The sequence below is a fragment of the Euleptes europaea genome, chromosome 16, assembly GCF_029931775.1.
Source record: "Euleptes europaea isolate rEulEur1 chromosome 16, rEulEur1.hap1, whole genome shotgun sequence".
In the NCBI taxonomy this organism is placed as follows: Eukaryota; Metazoa; Chordata; class Lepidosauria; order Squamata; family Sphaerodactylidae; genus Euleptes; species Euleptes europaea.
In genome coordinates, this window is record NC_079327.1 from 39,593,069 (window position 1) to 39,611,792 (window position 18,724).

Genomic DNA, 18,724 nt, shown 5'->3' on the forward strand with positions numbered 1-18,724 from the left:
GTGTGAGTCCAGCCAGCAACGAACCTCAGGGAAAACTCCCATTTAAGGGGCAACCGCCAATGGAAGCCCCCTCCCCACACCCGGGCTGATCCTTCACAGGCTTCTCAGGGCACTGCTATACGGGGACAGACCAAACACCTCTCCTCACTGAGGTACATTCTGTGCAGCTGTTCGGCTCTTGTTAGAATATCATTAGCAGGTAGAAGGCATTTGTTGTTGTTGTTGTTGTTGTTATTATTATTATTACTTTTGCTGATAATACAGTCCTAACACATAATATGTTAATCAATGGAATTTACCATGCTCACAATACTCATCTTCTCACAGGTCAAACATCCCACATAATGGCACTGATGATTTGTTCAGAATTTAGAACAAGCAATATGGAGTTCATTTGCATCTGCACTGTTGGAGGTATTCATCATCATATAGTCAGCTGAATAACACCTAATGATATATGCTTATAATCTATTTACAGCCTACTTGTGGTATGTTGTCTGTTTAAACTAGCGGTACTCATTCAATGGCTCACGAAGAGCTACATTCCACAGCTGCCATCAACCAGAAGAGCCAAATTTACTTCTATCCCTCTACATCAAGGAGGCTTGCAGATTACTCGTTCCTCCAGCAGCAATTGTTTCAAGGAACCATCTGCAAATCAAAATCCCCTCCAGGTAAGGGCTTTGCCTACTTTTCTCAAATATGGGGCAGACGTCATCCTGGGGAATGGTGCTCAGAAGAGTCGACAGTGACATGTCAGGGCCCCATATGACTCCTGAGCCACCAAATGAATGTCACTGGTTTGAACACTCAAGGCATGTTATAATTCACACAAAAATACTACATTTCAGATGGAGCGTGACAGCATCAGTCACTAAAAAGTTTCTTATTCCAATTATTTCTGAAATGCATATGGTTCTGATACCATGTGGATTTTCTCGTAATGCATCAAAACAGCCACATGGTTTTTGAAGTCTATTTTAGAATTCACAAAAACATTAAAATGGAGGGGAACTATACATATCCATCACCCCACAAATCACCATAGGCAAGCCCAAGAATGCCTTACACTGTTACCTGTGGTTCACATAAGATGTTCAAAAGATATGGAACCTTCACGCAGAACATGCTGTTACAAGCTCCCCATAGATGGAGTTCCAAGTAAATGGAAAGGTAATCCCCAAGGGACCTGCAGCTCCTCAATATATTTCCCCTGCATTAAAGATGATGCCTTAAATTGCTCACAGAAACAAACCAGACAACACAACTTGTAATATACTTATTAGATCTTGTCATAGAGTTAATTGTATCTGCCATATTTCATGAGTTTTGTTTCCACTACATGATGGCTGATCATTTTTTAAATGTCTGAGTGACAGTCCCGCTAAGAACTATTGCAGGATAACAAGGAACACAACCATCAGCTTGGTATCTTCCCTGGTTAAGCAAGTAATATGTTAACAGCGTATTATTAAAAGATGCAAATCAGCAAGGGAACTTTGAATTGTTATGCCTCTCTGCACATTGCTCAGTCATCACTTCATAGATATTAGTATCAAGCATGGTTTTATAATCATTACCACTGCAGTGAACTGTGTGCATGCTCCCATGACAATACAGTTAGGTACAGACCACAACTGAGTGTGAGAACTTTTGGAAGTGGTTTGTTATTTTAAAAAATCTCATATCCTTATTTGTATTTATATTTTTATTCTTTTAGAAACTTCACAGACACTTAACTGTGGTTCCCCGAAAATAGGTCAATACCCATTTAATTCCATAAGTCATTGTCTTGGGTGGTGAAAGGAGTGCTGTTATAAAAGTATGTATTTATACACATACATACACAAAAGTGGAACATATTTGCATTTAATGAATGTGCTCCACGAGCAGGGCATCTCTAGTATTGTGTATGTCAAGGAAATGAACACTACACTCACAAGAAGGGGACTCACAAGTAGCTATGGGGAAGGAAAATTCAGTTTCTACTTCATTACCCCACTGTCTCCTTCTTGCTTGGCCTAACCTCCTCCCTAATCTTCCTCTGCTCACTCCCATTGACTCAATCATAAACCTTTCTCTTGTTTCCCCAACCCTACCTTCCATTGCAGAGGCACTGCTCCACTGTAGGGTGTGTTTCTCCTGCATTAGGTAGTCAGCCCTGGATGGGCCAGGCTAGCCTGATCTCATCAGATCTCAGAAGCTAAGCAGGGTCAGCCCTGGTTAATGTGTGGATGGGAGACCACCAAGGAATACCAGGGTTGCTGTGCAGAGGAAGGCACTGGCAAACCACCTCTGTTAGTCTCTTGCCATGAAAACCCCGAAAGGGGTCGCCATAAGTCAGCTGCGACTTGACGGCACTTTACACACACACAGGTAGTCAGCTCATGGCAAACTGATGATCTTGCATGGGTGGAAAGGAACTAGTGCTGGAGGAACGTGGTCCACGAGGGAACACCACATCCAGAATGCAGAACTGGGTTCTGGAAATGGAAAAAGGTTGGTTTCCTTTTCCTTCCCAAGCTTTCTCGGTTTGTGAGTTGCTTCCCCAGCTTCTATTTGCCCAGTTGGCCAGTCTCCCTTTCCCACACCATAGCCAACCCTCACTTTTTCCATATTTTTTCCTCTGTATATTTGTTAAATGTTCCTGTTCCATTTGTATACATTTGTATTTTTCAGCAAACCTGAAATTACCCCATGTTTGCAAAACATGAGCTGGAGGGCCACCCATGGGAATTATATGGTAGTGTGTCAAAATGAGCCACTGGAACCCATCACATGCTCATGCTTTTGAATCACAGTCATAACTCTTAAGATCAGGATTTAAACATGGGGAGTATTGAAGGAAGGATAACAGGCATTTGGACTTCAGAATATTATTCAGCAAAATTGTTATATTATTGTTCTGTTCAATTTACAGTCTAGGTCAATTTTTATCGTCAAAATGAAGAATGTAATGGGTTAACTGAGAGATAAGATCACCAGCAATTCCCGCAGAAAAAAGCTACAAGGAATAGTAGAGGACTTTACCCTGGATATCACAATTGACAATGTATATTTCCCTATAGACATGCATACCTGGAGGTGCAGATGGTATCAGGACTAGCAGTGTCTGGTTCTGGCATCTTACCTTTACACAAGCAGGGCTATGTTGCTTTTACAAGTCTTGCAGATGGAGGTGTGCTGCTCAAGATTGTCAGCTGTGCTGCAATGCAAACACTAACATTCCAGTCAGCTGACTCCAAAGACCAATCAGGTCCTGCCACTCTGTCAAAGACTCTGATTTTCTCTTCATTGAGTTCTTGTTTGTGCAAAATCCTACTACGCTAAGCACCTGCACTTTCCCCACATTGCTGCCTAGCAACAGACTGCCTGCCCACCTGCATGTTCATCTGCCTATTCACCCTGAATGATGCTAGCTGCTTCTTGGCCTACTGATCTTTGGTTATATATTTTGGAACGTGTCCATTACCTACCCTGGCATCAAGCTACTTGACTCTGCCCCCATTAAGTTGACAGCTGTCACTTTGGAACTTACCACAAAACGACTTGTCTCTGATAGTGTAGATTTTGTGAAGAGACCTTGAGTTTTTAAATTCATGGTTTCTGATTAATACTTTGTGGACTATATTTTATTTTTATCAACTCCTGACCCAGAAAACAGCAGGGGAACAAGAAATAATTAAATATCTTAAGAAACAAGAACAAAATATATCTGGTTTTTCGCAGCATAGTTGTTGGAATAAAGACAAGTCTATGTCCTCATCATTTGTCATACCACACATTTCCTGACTGGAAAAAAAAATTAACAAAGAATATTGTAACCCAACTCTTTTTAAAAAGTATTTCTGATGCTATTGTTCTGCATCAAGCATTTGTAATAAATTAGACGAACTATATGGATTGACTATATGGAAAAGTTTGTGTATGTGTGTGCATCTATGGACATCAATGATGAGATTTGATTTGTTATAAAATTAGATTATTTATAATACATGACAGTGAACCCTCAAGCATTTTATAAAATAAGTGTCTTTTACCTATTACAACCTCTGCAGATGAACTTTCATTAACTTGTTCCTTGAGCAATAATGTTAAATTGCTACAGAAAAAAGATCCAGAGGATAAAACTCTGACACTTACAGAAACAATTTCCTAGATTTGTTTTTCTTGATACCCCGCTGTTCTCCCAAGTGGTGATCCAAAGTGGATTACATTGTTCTTCTCTTATCCATTTTATCCTTACAACAATCCTGTGAAGTAGGTTAGACTGAGAGTATGTGACTGGCTCATGGGGATTCAAACCTCAGTGCCCCAGATCATAGTCCAACACTCTCACTAGTCATGTTCACTGGCTCTCTACACCGGTGGTCCCCAACCTTTTTGGTATGGCAACCTACAAGTCCAAATTTACTTGGTATGGTGACCCATTCAGGGCTATCCACAGGTGTTTGGGCATCATAGGCAAACTATGATATTTGTATCAATCTAGCCCCAAATTCCATTTTCTGCAGTGGTGAACCAGATGTTTTGCAAAACCAACAAACATTGCACAAACGGCATAGATGCCCCCACTAGGAACCCCAAGCAAGTGGCATTACAAAGTACACTGCCCTTGCAGATGGAGGTTACATTCCAGCTTTTGACCACCCTGACTTTCTCCATTACTCCCATTAAACTCCCCAGATTAAAAACAAAAACAAAACCCTCACTCTAGTAACCATCAGGACATGTTTTACTTGATTATTTATCAATCAACATGCAAAAAATGCCAATTAATATATGACATGGAAGATACTATTTCCAGGGTCAGGTCTTGATTTCCAAAATACAGATCAATATTCTGTAGGGTTGTGGGGAAAAAAAGTCGGGCCAGATTTTTTTTTGCAAACCTGGAATAAGCCAAATACCCATAACAGTAAAGGGGTATTTCAGTTTTATTTCCGGGTTTACAAAAAAAAATATCGGGTACATTATAGTCTATAGGGATTTTTTAATGAAACTCCTAGGGGGCATTTTTGGAGGTAGAATTACCACATTTTCAGGGTAGCTTCAAGGGACTCTCCTTGCATAAACCCCAAAGTTTGGTAAAGATTGGGTCAGGGGGTCTGATTTTATGGGGTCCAGAAGGGGTCCTCCTCCATAGCAAAGTATTTCTTTCTCTATGGAGGAGGGGGTGTCCCATTCCGGACCCCACAAAATTGGACCCCCTGTCCCAAACTTCACCAAACTTTGGGGTTCATGCAAGGTGAGTCCCTTGAAGCTACACTGAGAATTTGGTAACTCTACCTCAAAAAATGCTTTCCCCCCCCCCGGGATAATTTTGAAAGTACTCACTTTTTAGTTTGTGATGGCCACCTGCTTTCTCACCCAAGAATCATGGGAAAACTCAGTTTCCCATGAATACACACTTTGCAAGCATTTGTGCACAACTCAGTTCCCCATGATTCTTGGATGAGAAAGCAGGCAGCCATTACAAACTGTGAAAAGTGAGTACATTTAAAATTCTCCCAGGGGGGATTTTTGAGGTAGTCACCAAATTCTCAGTGCAGCTGCACAGGACTCTACTTGCACAAACCCCAAAGTCTGGTAAAGGTTGGGACAGGGAGTACAATTTTATGGGGTCCAGAAGGGATCACCCCCTCCTCCATACAGAAGTATGGTAAAGTTTACAATGCTTCTCTATGGAGGAGGTGGTCGACCCTTTCCATACCCCATACAATCAGACCCCCTAACCCAATTATCACCAAACATCAGGGTTCATGCAAGGAGATTCCCTTGAAGCTACCCTGAAAATTTGGGAGCTCTACCTCCAAAAATGCCTCCCCCAGAGCTCATTAAAAACATTCCCATAGGAAAAAGCCTGGGGAAAGCCATAGCCGAAAAAAGCGAAATACCTATTCGGCTGATTCGGCAATCAGCTATTTAGCTTTGGCTTCATTCCCAGGTTTTAGTATTTGGTAAAACCAAAACCCGAATATTTCCAAAATGGCTAATTTCAGGTTTATTTTTGGTTCAGGTTTATCAATATGCACAGCTGTAACGTTTTGCCTCAAATTAAGCAATGAAGTTTTTTTTTTCCTACGAGCAAATTTGCACATGATAGTTTGCCTACAGAGTTATTATTCTACATAGGAAAATGTTGTCAAATGTCATGTTTTACTTACTGAGATAGCACCATAGGTTGCAGTCATCACACATGAAAGTATATGTTCTTTTCTCTACAACTCTCAGTGCAAGGGGTTTAGGAATGTACAACCTGTGAAATTACCTCTAGTTTCCATCTAAACTTAGAAGTCAGATATTTTTTTTTCACCACAGCGTAAGAACCACCATGCACAAATGGGTAGATGCTACCCAATACCTGTTTGCTCAAAACTGATTAACACTGCGCATTATACTGCCTCAAACCACCTTCAGAATGATTGAAGTGCAGACTTTCATCCGTGCTTGCATTGTGATAAGAGGAATGATTTAACCCACACATTACTAATTGTCTGAGTAGAGAAATTCATATGTCTCCACTACAGCAACCAAGCCCATCCATAAAGTATGGCACCTGTGGGGGAGAAAGGGCTATAACAACGAGGCTTCTCTTTTTCTGAGTGTTCGCAAGGCTGCCTCTGAGAGCAAGAGCCTCTCTGTCATCCTTTGCCCGCTGGGCCAGTGCTGGAGTTTGAGCAGGTGCACCAGGGGGTGAGGATGGGGGGTTAGGAGATGTGAAAAGATAGCAGATCACAGCAGAGGGCTTGGGGCAGTACATTTCCCACATCAGGTAGAAGGCAGAGGGGCATTGAAGGGGACATGTCAAAAAGTCGGCCTGTTGAAGGAACAGCATCAAGATGGAATCCATGCATGCACACACCTCTTCCTCTCCTCCTCTGCTTATTCTGCAGCTTGCTGAACCCCTCCCACTCACCCTCCAGCCCTTTCTTTCCTTCTTCCAGCTACCATCATAAAATTACTCCCATCTGACCCGTCCCTCTTCCTTCTCATGAAGGGATTGGCGAGCCTGTGAGAAGGGCAGGAGTGGCCATTAGGGTGGGCTGGCCCATGACCCACTTTCAGACCAGCTTTTGGGTCCCAAACCACAGGTTGGGAAACAGTGCTCTACACCGCTTTCTTTAAAAGTATTTCTGCAGGAAAACACATTTGTATACATATGTTTAGAGACTGACTGCACATTTTGAAACTAGTGTTTAGCAATATGTCTGTGGGAATTTTTTCATAAACTACTCTGTAGAGACTGGGGGGGGGGGAACCTCACTACATTGGCTGCAAAGGGAAGTAAAGAAGGCCAAATGGTACAGCTGCTCTCAGCCTAATCTATTGGCCTGGTTTTCAATAAACACATGCTGGGAATGCTCAACATAATAACAGTATTTATGGACCTTTTCCGCACACTGGAGTTACTCCTGATTTTCTTGGGAGTTGATCCTCAAGCATTGGAATCAGTTTGGGAAGGAATTTTCTGCACATCTGCCCGCTCTACCTATTTTAACAGTTGTGGGGTCAGTTGGTTTTCTTCTGCATGTGGCTTAAATAATGAGGATTTTCAAGGGAGGGTGCTGTCGTTATTGGTGTTATTATCGGTGGCATCATAGCATCCTTTTCTCTCTCTTCAAAAGGGCCCTAAATTATGATATATGCTGTAGAGTTTTAATGATGGTTTAGGCAGGTTCTCTGAATTCCCAGCTTTCATTTTAAAAATAGTAAGTCCCTGTCCCCTTCCCTCCGGCAGATTTGCCTTTTCCTTAAATCTCCACAAAGAATTGGGCTAGATACTTACTTTAAAAAAAATGAAAACTGGGAATTCAGAGAACCTGCATAAACTATCATTAATACACCACAGCTTTATACTGATATTTTAATGTTTAAAAATTGAAATCCCTGTTTTGGGGGAGAGAGTGGTTTAACAATGATGACAGTACAATCATTGAAAAGTGGGATGGAGGTGGGTGGAAGTGGACAGAACAAAGAAAACAGATAGAAAGAAACATTTTGTGCAAGGAAAAAAGCTGATTCAAGATCAGCTTACAGAAAAAGATCAGGGTAAAAGTGGTCTCAAAAGAGCTGGGGTGGTGGGAACAGGGAAAAAAAAACCTGAAGTGAAAACTAAGGGCACAAAAATCTGTGCAGAAATCAGACAATAAACCAAAGAAGTATGGGGACAGAACTGATGGGGAAAACCCATGCAAAAAAGCCCATAGAAACTTATTTGTAGGAATGTGCTGTTTGAGGAGATATACATTATGACATAAAATTATAGTTGCCACGGTTTTCTTTTAAAGATATTTAAAGGTTAAATAAATCACTACTTTCATCTTTTCTCTAACACTGATTCAGTGAGAACCTTCATGTCCACCAAACCCTGGACCTCAGTAGGAACCCAATTATCTTATAAAGCGGAATGCTGAAATTTGGGACTGGATCAGCAGGCAGTGCGAAGGGTGCAGGGTCAGATGGGAGTATCTAGTTCATTAGGTATCCTGGTCCCAGACTGATTAGCATTTTAATTGCATTTATGAATGAATTGGCAGCCAGTGCCATTGTAACAGAAAGGCCAAAGTCCCATCCATATCCTGGAACTAACTTTAAACCTGGTGGGAATGTTCAGCGACCCAGTAACAGCCAATCAAAGCTCTTGGAACCATGAGAACTGATGGGATGTGGGAGCTGGAGGGAAAAAAAACTCAGCAACAGACAGGAATCCTGTTCACAAATTCCAATGAACACATGTACAATCCCACCTGGTACAGACAACAGCCCAAATATTCACTGGACGTACAGGGAGGGAGAGCTGGTACAAGTGCACTGGCCCCAGCCCTGACTTCAGTGCAGTCGCCAGGTTGTCTGCAGGGAGCAACAGAGTAAAGGAAGTGGCAATGTTCACTGATTGTAGGGATGGAGAGTTCGTGCAGCCACTTCCTCCAGGCGACCACCCTTGCAGATGAGCAGGTGATTGCATGGAGCTAGGGGGAAAGGCCAATGCACTTGTTCCTGTTCTCCATCCCCATGTTTTCAGTGAATGTGTGGGACTGTCATCTGTATGGGGCTTTCATGTATAGTATAAACATGATTTTTTTTCTTTATTCGTTCACTGAGTAATTCTCATGTTATGCTCAATAAATGTACAGCTCAATGTGTAATTCTAACCAGTACCTGGATAAATGTGAGATTTTGATCACATGTTCCAGTATACATGCATTGAATGTATCATGAGAATTATTCAGTGCATATATAAAGAAAAATCAGGTGTACATTGTACATTGATTGAATGTGTATTCACTGTAACTTGTGAACAGGGCTTCCGTGAACAGTGTTCACTTGATATTTCTTTATATGTGTATTTGTTATGGTTTTCAATATATTGATTATAGGTATTGACATATTGCAGCTTTAAATGCATTTAATTCTTATGCTTGCCTGTGTTTAGGCTATGTAGATATGTAACTGTCTGTGATAAGTTAGCTCAATGAACAGCTGGCTTCCTAGGACAGAGTACAGTAGAAAAAATGATGAGACACCTTTTGAATTCGGCTTGTCTGCCTTTTCATCTGCCTAGACAATGTTTTAGGTATTCCTTTGCTTAGAAGTTAATCAAGATGCAATATATATATATATATATATAACTTTAAGACAGATGCTTTGACTTAATAGCTAAACAATGGGTGTGAAACTTAGAAATGCTATGAGAAACTTATTTGTTTATAAACAAATCTCCTGATGCTATCCATCAATTTATGACATCAAGGTTAAGGTAGATGCTTGAGAACAGACATTTAATCTGATTCCATGCATCACAAGTCCGTTGAAGTTCCTTTGAAGTCTGGGAAAATGACAACATTCCCAAGACCCCATCTTAAGAACATAAGAAAGGCCCTGCTGGATCAGACCAAGGACCATCAAGTCCAGCAGTCTGTTCACACAGTGGCCAACCAGGTGCCACAAACAAGACAACTGCAGCAGCACCATCCTGCCTGTGTTCCACCACACCCAATATAATAGGCATGCTCCTCTGATACTACAGAGAATAGGTATGCAGCATGACTAGTATCCATTCTAACTAACAGCCATGAATACCCCTTTCCTCCATGAATATGTCCACTCCCCTCTTAAAGCCCTCCAAGCTGGCAGCCATCACCACATCTTGGGGCAGGGAGTTCCACAATTTAACTATGTGAGAAAAAAACACTTCCTTTTATCTGTTTTGAATCTCTCACCCTCCAGCTTCAGCAAATGACCCCATGTTCTAGTATTATGGGAGAGGGAGAAAAACCTCTCCCTGTCCACTCTCTCCAAATCATGAATAATTTTATAGACCTCTATCATGTATCCCCTTAGCTGCCTTCTTTCCAAGTTAAACAGCCCTAAGCGTCTTAACCGCTCCCCATAGGACAGTTGCTCTAGTCCCCTAATCATTTTGGTTGCTCTTTTCTGCACCTTCTTACTGGTTCCCAAAACACCAGCCCCCAAAAATGTATAAAAAGGGCCTGAAAATTGTGAGAAATTGGGACTCTATCCCCCAGACAAGCTTGCGTTCTGTCTGAATGGGAAATTCTCTACCAAATATGCTTGCTTGCAGTTTGGCTTGAGAACCCTTTCCTGGCATGGTCATTGATGGGTTGGTTGCTGGGTTGATAACTATTTTGTAACTGTATTGTGTATTCTATTCAGATCTATATTCTTTTGTTTGAAGCTTGTATATATTGTGCATATATCTTTTCATTTTACTATTTTCTAAAGTATTTACAATAAAAAGGAATTGTTTTACAATTCAAAATATGTTGTATTATCACTTACAGTGACTGGGTAAATAAGGTAACGTGGTTTTTAGTGAATCACAAAATCTAAAGTACAGTGATTGACTACTTCAATTTTTTTTAGTGAATCACAAAATCTAAAGTACAGTGACTGACTACTTCAATTGACTAATTCTCATGTTACATTGAAGACATACAGCGGAATGTATGATTGGAACCTAGGGTTGCCAGGTCCCTCTTCACCACCAGTGGAAGGTTTTTGGGGTGGAGCCTAAGGAGGGTGGCATTTGGGGAGGGGAGGGACTTCAATGTCATAGAGTCCAATTGCCATAGCGGCCATTTTCTCCAGGTGATCTCTATCAGATGGAGATCAGTTGTAATAGCAGGAGATCTCCAGCTAGTACCTGGTGGTTGGCAACCCTATTGAAACCACTTGGTGAGAGTTCTTGACATTGCAGAAACACACATATGCCCATCAACTGCTAACAAAATATTTATTCTCTCTTCTAGATACAAATTGTACTATATGATTCTTCCCAACACCTGGCTCTATATTGTAGCCTGTGAAGGAGTCTGGATTCTTAGCAGCATCTCCCCCTTCTTCTTACGCCACAGGATGATGGAGCCTGTCAGGTAATTTCCCTTCTCCGGCCTCTTGCTCTTCTCCTCTTGCACATCCTTCTTTTCTCCTCCTCATGCCCCTCCTCTTTTCTCCTTCCCCACCCATCTCTCTTCCTCCTGATGCCCCTCCCTATAGGTGTTGAACCCAGCTTTCACTGATGGCTCCTTGTCTCCCTCTTTCCACCCATTTTTACTTCCAGGTGTGCCAAGCGAGTGTGGATGCTGCTGCCAAGCCCAAATGTGTTCCTACTTTTGGGCAAAGACTGGCTGCCAGGACATCATCTCTGGGCTGCTACAGGACTTTTAGCTCGCTATGAGCTGGTGGAGGCATGCCCACACCAACGGGGCCAGCCAGTTTCCCCACCTTGACCTCATACCCACATTTATCTAGGTATTGGTCCCCAGTTTCATTCCTAAATGAATATGCATTGGTTTGCTCTTAGAAACAGGTCTATGTATGTACTTGCAGGTTCACTGTAACATTTAAACTCTAGTATTTAATTAATCTTCCTTAATGTTCCAAGGCTGAAGGAAGCAAAAGAGATGAGTTGTGATTTTATTGGAAAGCACTCTGGTAGCTGTAATCTGGAATTCAGTTAAGGCTGGATGCAGTCATTTGTAGATTTTTTTTGTAAAAGCACACTTTGGTTGATGTTCGCACACCATCCTCAGAATACATCATTTTATTAGTAACCATTGCTGATGCATTTTGCCCGTAGAAGCTAAGAGCTACATGTGTAAATATTTTGAAGCCTCATTGCTCTTTCTAAGCATTTAACCTTTTACAAGGAAATAAATAAAAGTTCATTATCTTGTATAAGGTGTACAAGGTATTTCCCTAAATAATAACCTATAGAGGAGAGGAGAGGACTTATAACACCAAAATTTATTTTACCACTTGGTTTGGTTTAAGTTTAATCAAAGTTAGGCTTGCCAATAAAATCACAGACTGCCAATAAAATCCACATCATGCTACTCATGATGTTTACATCCGTTACACACATGCCTCTCACAGTAATTCTTCTCAGCACCGGCAGATAAAATTCCCGAGAGATGACATGTCACCAGCCTTGCTGATGCAATCATTGTTTTTGACCGTCTTCAAGGACAGCTCCACGTACACTTCCTAGCAGTAATCCAATTTGGATGTTATTATTGCCCCTCAAAGAATTAACTGGCAGATTTTTGAAAACCCCAATCGAACAGAGAGTCTGCCTGTGTGGAAAGGCAAAGACAGAAACACTTACCCATTTTTTATTCTGTTGTGATTTATATTCTTCTATAAAATCTTCTTTGATTAATCCATTGATTTCACACTTTCCTGTATGTTCTCATGACTACCACTTTATCTGCTGCCTGATAATGATAAGGCTGTTACTCCATCAGTAGTTTACTACTTAACAGCTGCTTTGAAGATACGCCAAAAGTTATAACCAAGTTACACCTAAATGCTCATTTGCGTACAGGTGCTCTTTTTGCAGTGGAACTGGAACTGGTTATTAATGCATGAATAATTTTTGCTACATATAACTTCTCAAACATGGATAAACTTGATCAATCAGCCAAAATTGATTAAAGGCAGTATTGGGGGTAACCACCTTTCAATTAGGAACTTCATTTTTCATTCCAGAAAAGGTTGGATTTCAATGTTACCATTAGCCCTGCTACTCGCCAGTAGCATCTAACAAACTGAGCTTTAGTTTATTGGCCCATGTCTACCTATTGCCTACTCCAGTCCCTCTTTCAGGACATCCACTGACAGCTAAGACTGATGAAAAGGAGAAACAGAAGTGTGTCACCATAATACATATGACAGTTCACTCCAGATGATGACTTACAGTGATTTCATTAAATGCTAAAAGACATGGGGTTAAGGTGCAGTCCCCTTGGGTCTAGAGAATTTAAATAATCCAGGAGAACAACACCTTTTTTCCATAGAACTTGAACTTATTGACACTTAACAGGCAGTTTCCTTGCCAACATTACTTAAACAGATCCATAACATACATGAAATACATTTTTGTACTTAAACGTGGGATTGTAAACTAATAGTAAAAATGAAAGATCTTTCCTCATTTTCATTGCATATTTAGGTGTCCTTTAGATGTTTTTAGAATTGCTTAAGAAAGTGGGTGCTGATTCTCTAGGAAAGACCCATGGAATCAGCCCCACCCCCATGGACAGGTCATTTTTAGAGATGTTCTTGTCCACGTGGGAGCTGCTCACAGCTAGGCAGCTCACACACATAGCATATTTAAAAGAGAACCTTACTTTAGTGGGTGTGCATGAATAACTCATGAATAACTGTGCCTACAGAAATCATTATTCCAGATTCACTGGTTCAAAAAAAGGATGGGCTCTTCTGCATACGATCTCTTATGACAGTGTTGGATTCCATGGTAAACTAACTTTTATCCAGGACTTGCTTTCTTTATATAGCAGTCTATATCTAAAATCCCAGTAAAATCAGTTTTGCCAAATGCTGAATTTTTCAGCAGGATTCATATTCAGTCAGCAAATATGCATTGAAATACCAACAGTAGTAACATAATTTAGTAATATTAAAATAGTAATAATAAAATAGTAAATAGTAATGACAATAAATAGTAATGACAATAAAATAGTAATGACAATAGTAGATAAGATAATCAAAAAGAAGGCAGCTTTCATTACATTATTAGGACATACAATTCAGGGTCTAAATTCTACATTTCGGCATTTTAATAGAAATGGAAATCTTTTCACGTTCTGCAAGAACTGTTGTCCAAACAGAGTTGCGGATGTCCTGTAAATTTTCATTTGAGGAGATGTACCGTTGGAGAACAGCATAATGGTCAGAAAGCAAGAATGATATTTATGCGGAGCTCCGGCAATATAGGCTACATGACCGATAAACAAACTTCCTTAACAGTCTAGAACAGTCCCTTTGTATGGGAGAATCAAAGTGGCAACCTCCACTTTTGGTGTAAATGTTAATCTAGACACATATGTCTTGAGCCTACACTCATAACACATGAACATATGTATAGCCCACTCTGTGCAATTGGGAATTATAAAGCAGTATAATTTGAACTATGATTTTGATATAAGACAGTAGCAAGTCAGGAGGCCTGTAGCGGGTATTTGCCTAGAGTCAGCATTTTGTTTCTCAAGCTATCTTGCAGCAATTATTTTACAAATACTGTGGAAGAACAGATGATGACATCTAGTTTCACAATAACCTCAGATTCCCAAACCTTACTTGCCAGAGATGAGTCACAGCTCCCTTCCAGGAGTACATCTTACACAAATAAACTCTTGCTAAAAAAAAATGGTAAAAGATTTGAGTTTTTGGATGGGCTGCTATATTCATTTATAACCAGGAACTACTGCTATGTGGAAAAGAACAGCAGTCACAGATCTTTTCCTGGGCTGCAAATTAGGACCACAAGCTCTGGAAACAGCTTGGCCTCCAGGGTTTTAATATTACTAAAGGAAGATTATAAATTTAGGTTCGGTTCTTAAATTCCTTTTTTAAAAATCCAGAAAAAGTCAATTTGGTCATTTCTGCTAAGAAATGTTTGATAATTTCTGCTAAGTAATGTTAAAAATGGTGTATGTACATAACCTTAAAAGGTCATCCAAGTTTTCTGCTGCAACCTTGATGAAATTGATGGTTCATGAATCAAGAATGCTTTCTTCATGATGCTTGGTGTTATCAGTATGATAAATTCTTTAAAGCACATATGACAGATGGACTTTCTATGAATATAAATTCTCTCCTTTTAAATGCATTTTTATTACTTTGAGCTTTGGGGATGGATGGATCATATAATGGAAGATATCAATAAATATGATCCAATTAAATTTACTTAGCCATTGATCTCAGGATACAAGGAAATGGTTCTCCCAGTTTATGTTTTTACCTTTACCAGAATTTACTTTCTTTAAAGCTGTCATCCAATGTGTTCCCTACTGTCCTGGAAATATTTGCTGAAGATGCAGATTCTGATCCCCTTACCAATGCAATGAGAGTTGTGTAGAATGGATAACAAGGGGTAAAAAAAATGTGGCATTACAGTTCTATGATGTTATTAATCTCTAAAAAGCAGCAATAGTAGATACAGAGCACCATAACCCAATCCATATTGAACACCTGTAGTTGATTTTTAGGCCAAATGTCTGAGGTTCTAATCACAAAGCTCTAATGTAATGTGTAGTTTTGCCCTAAGAAAATCATTTCAGGTTTTTTTAACCATCTCTTAGGAATATTTACCTACTGTGTATTGGATAAAAATGCATACAATATTTTTCCTAGTCTATTGGGAGTGGTTATACCAAGCAAAATAAGCTTTGTTATTATCAATAAGAAACAGACTTTTAACTTTCTCTATGCACACACGTACACACAGTGTAAATTTAACATGTGAAAAGGCTTTGTAAGTCACATCATTTGTGAGCATTAGCTTACTCCTTTGGTAGCAGCTGTTCAGGGTCCCAAGTGGAGCAAGGTCTATCACTAGGGTTGCCAGCTCCAGGTTGTGAAATACCTGGACATTTTGAGGATGAAGCCTGAGAAGGCTGGGGTTTGGGGGAAGGGGATTCAATGAGGTATAATGCCATAGAGTCCACCTTCCAAAGGAGGCATTTGCTCCAGGTGAATTGATCTCTGTTGCTGGGAGATCAGTTGTAAACCCAGGAGATCTCTAACCACCACCTGGAGGTTACTAAATAGAAAGATTTGGCAACCGGTTAAGGAATTTTTCAGTACGCAACCACCAATACACTTAATTCTTTACTTCTAAGAGAAAACCATGTGTCCAATTGTGTACTACTTTACAAGATAAACCATCATGTACATTTTATACAATATGTTAGAAAGCTGTTATATTCTTTATACAGGGAAATATATATCAAAAATATACCATTGTTCTTGAAATATCAGTGAAACAATGTCCCGCATAAAATTCTAACTATATATAAACCAAACTTGGCAAGACGTCCCGACATCCCGTTGTGGGTGCGTGGATCCTGTGCACCACACAGAAAGTGCACTTGCTTCCGAGTAAGCTGGTTTGATTAATCCAATCAGACCATTGCTCCTTCCAAGCCTGAATATTTTCCTTATACAGCATGGTACTCTGGTTTAGCAAATCAATGGACTAAGAGTCACATTCCAGGAGCTGCAAGATACGGCCAGGTGAGTTTACAATACTATGGCATTGGTATGAATTACAACAATTAATGTTACATGTGTGTTATTACAATATACATTGTGCCTATTTTAGAGAAATGAAATTAATATTCTTAGGAAGCCTACGAAACAAGATATAGCCGGAATCTTGTCTATTGGGACGTTGGCCCTGATTTTGGGCATCAAGGCATTAGCCTGAATCAATCTCACAAAGAAATATACATCATTGAAGGCACAAGCTGCATAACACAGGCTTGGAAGGAACAATGCTCTGATTGGATTAATCAAACCAGTTGAGGACATCTGCTCATTGTAGAGTTGCCAACTGCCAGGTAGTAGCAGGAGATCTCCTGCTAATACAACTGATCTCCAGCCAATAGAGATCAGATCACTTGGAGAAAAATGGCCGCTTTGGCAATTGAACTCTATGGCATTGAAGTCCCTCCCCTCCCCAAACACTGCCCTCTTCAGGTCCCACCCCCAAAATCTCCCGCCGGTTGAGAAGAGGGACCTGGCAACCCTACCCAGGTTCCACCCTCAAATCTCCAGGAATTTCCCAACCCAGAGCTGGCAACCCTATCCTTTGTTTGCAGCACGCCACACTTACTAATACAGGGGTCCCCAACCTTTTTGAACCTGTGAGTACCTTTGGAATTCTGACACAGGGTGGTGGGTGCAACCATAAAACGGCTGCTGTAGAAAGGAAAGCCAAACCAACAGAGAAAGCCCAAGTGCAGGGCAGAAGAGGGGTAATTAAAAACACACTGGGAAAGGGGTGAGAGAATGAAACAAACACTGTGGTGGCAGCTGCTGCTGAAACTGTTATTTTAATCTTCACAGCCAATTAGATTTTCAGTGGCAAATCAGAAGCCCTGCTGAGCAAAAGCCACACCTTGCCCTAGCCATTTTCTAAAAATGCTTGATGGTGTTAGCAGGCACCACATTGGGAACCCCTGGGCTAGTGTGAGAAACAAGGGGAGACAAGACCCTTATTAGCATTGGAATCTACTGTAGCATTTCTGCTAATCTAGTACAGATCTCAATGGTTCTGGAAACTAGTAAAATACAGAGATGACTATTGATTTCATCTTAAAGCTTAATTTGGTGGGGACATGTTTGATTTCAAGTATTTAATTTACATTTTCATTTTCACAAAATTGTATGAAACCATAGCTTAGAAAGAGCAATAGAGTACATAAGGAATAAAAATGTTACTTGCCGTTCAGTAGTTTTAAGTGCCAACATTCCATTAGCATACCAATAGATTCATAGGCCACTCACAACAATATTCACCCAAAATCAAATTACCAATTTAACCCTTTTCAGTATTTGACAAGTATTTATAAGGACTTGATCGTTTAATGCAGATTTCAGATCTTCAAAGTGGTTTTTTTCTGCTTTTACAAAAGAAGATAAACACATAATTATTTGCACAAAGCATTAGAAAATACTGTGATATTTTATTATTAAAAATGCTGCTGAAAAGTTTATACATATGTGTCCAGCCATATATATCTTCTATCCTTAGTTAAGGCAAAACCAAAAAAAGAAAACAAAATGCAGAAACAAAAGAAAATAAACCCTGCGTGCCTCTTAAGGTCAAGAAGAAAAGCCTGGGAAAGTTTTTTTTTCTTTTTGTTTAAGTATATTTTGTTGTTATTATAGAATCCTATGAAGAGCCTAAAAATTTCCGTTTATAAATCATACATCTGTCCAGATGTATTAAATTATTAAATTGACGTCATTGTCATTGTTTTTAAAAGCTAAAATCATTCACTTACAGAAACGGCTTTACCCAAATGTCACAAGCCTGACACAGTACTGTACATATTGCTAGCAGAAGACAACTGGAAGTACTAAACAAATACCTTAGTTCACATAACAAACATACCCAACTGATTAAGATGCCATCCTTTCTCTCTCTCTTTCTCTCTCTTTAATCCCCATGTCATGACAGAACTGCTGGGTCTTAGTGGAGGCAATATACTGGTTGTGATGACGGCATGAAACAGATTTGGCTTTAATTAACATTACAGTAAAGATAAGGAAAAATGATCCTTTTCCATGTATTATTGGGTGAATTTTTTACTGTCACCAGCCTTCTTGGTTGCTATTCCCAGGATCTGCTTTTTCTGGCAGAAACAGCATGGAAATGTGCACAATGCAC